We start from the raw sequence: 1,893 nt of genomic DNA, 5'->3' as shown, positions 1-1,893 counted from the left end.
ACAGCTCCGTTCATGCCTTGTCGGAGCTCGACACTTCAGTGTGTCCAACGAACTAAGGCCATGGAGGGCCAAGATATCAGTTATTTGGTCGGTGGTGGTAACCGAGCTCTGGTAGAATTCAGCTTCAAACATCTCCCTCCTAGACTGCGAAGACGAAGGCTCCGCCATTAAGGAAAACTGGAGTTCCCCCGGGTGGTATGCTACCGTGACTTTTAACGCAGGGTCGAGGGGAACTGGCCTAGGTCCTGGGTTAGGCTCCGGATAGATGGCTTCCCGAAGAACCCTTCTCTTCTTTTCAATGACCTCGTCTATCTGGCGACGATAGTGGGCTCGAATGTCTTCTTGCTCGCGTGCGATCTCGTATTCTTTAATCCGACGCTGGTTCCGGGCAAAGATCGATTCCGGGCTCGGAGATTTGGGCTCGTAAGGAATCGCTCGTAATGACCCCCACCGTCTTTCCGGATTCTGTGACATCTAACGAGAAAGAAAAAATGGTGAGGGCCATGCATGCAAGAATCACGAGCTCGACAGGATGAGCTCGGAGATTTAAGGACAAGAAACTAAGTATTAAGACCCTCACTAAAGGGTCAGAGCGCGTGTTCCACAGGAAAGGAAAAGGAGCGTGGATGATTTTTTTTTAAAGCCCCGAAATTCAAGGGAAAGGAGAGTGGCGGTTAGCCAGGAAAAGCGTTTTTGGGTTTCGTGTATTTGTCAAAGCCCATGTTTTTATCCGAAAACTTAATGTACAAGAAACGCTGCCTAAGAATTTCAAAACCCAGAAAATAGGAACCACATTCAAACGTCGAAACTGGGTATAAACCAGAGACGAACATCCAGAGTGAAAATCCAGAAAGCCTAAAAACCTATCGGTTCAAAACCTCCTATCGCATCATGCTAAGAACGTAAACTAACATACACAGCAAACACAGTATAAAAAGAACAACAAAAATGGCGTACTTACACAGTGATGGTGATTGCAGCGAAATCTTCGAGTGGAGAAGAGGTTGCAAGAAAGAACTCACTGACTCGTACAAACCAGGATTCTTTTGTTTCTTCGGCCTAGAAAACATGCAATGAGTATAAACTGTGATAAGAAGTTTAGGGAGTGTTTTTATTTTTTCTGGCTTGTGATGAACAAATGTGAAGAAGACGAAGAGGGGGTCTTGTATATATAGGTGGGAAAACTAAATTAATCAGGAGCGTTGATTAAATTCCTCAGCAGATCGAATGGATGGGAATCGGTGACAAGATGGCGCCGAAAAGTTGTCAGACGAACGATCGTGGGCGTGTTCCCAAGGTACTCAAGTACCTAAAGTGAGCAATACCCATCTGGCACGTGTCCATTTTCAAGAGTGTGACAGTATGGTTCCCAGAAAGAGTAGTTCAAAAGTTTCCTTCTCTTAGGATTCGAAAAAATACTTTTGAGGGGGCAAATTATTATACCCAGATTTCGAGCCATAGTAAATATGACCTCGAAAGCTGAGTTCGCAACAAATGGTCTCGTGAGGATTAGTGATCTAGGATTGTAAGTCGAGCCTGCAAAGTATGATGTATGATCTCGAGTGCGGTGATCTCGAAATGACCTCGATCTCGAAAGGTAGCTCCGAGAACACCTTCATCTTCAGGAACTTCGGAGCATGGTTCTTGAGCTCGATATCCCATCTCGAAAGAAACGTTAGCTCGGGAGATGTCAGTGGCTCGCACAATGACATGAGACCAGAAATGCTGGAGCCTTGAAGATACGCTATAACCACCTTGAATATCTACAAGTATAATAACTATGAGATGTAGCCCTCATTAATTGATGTAAATCCCCAAGAATTGTGGGATATTATTTAATACAGTTATACGCCCCCTGATCTTTGGGGGACGTTTCCTTTAATATCTGATTAT

The sequence above is a fragment of the Humulus lupulus genome, chromosome 8 (assembly GCF_963169125.1).
Source record: "Humulus lupulus chromosome 8, drHumLupu1.1, whole genome shotgun sequence".
In the NCBI taxonomy this organism is placed as follows: Eukaryota; Viridiplantae; Streptophyta; class Magnoliopsida; order Rosales; family Cannabaceae; genus Humulus; species Humulus lupulus.
Note: the sequence above shows the minus strand (reverse complement) of the source record.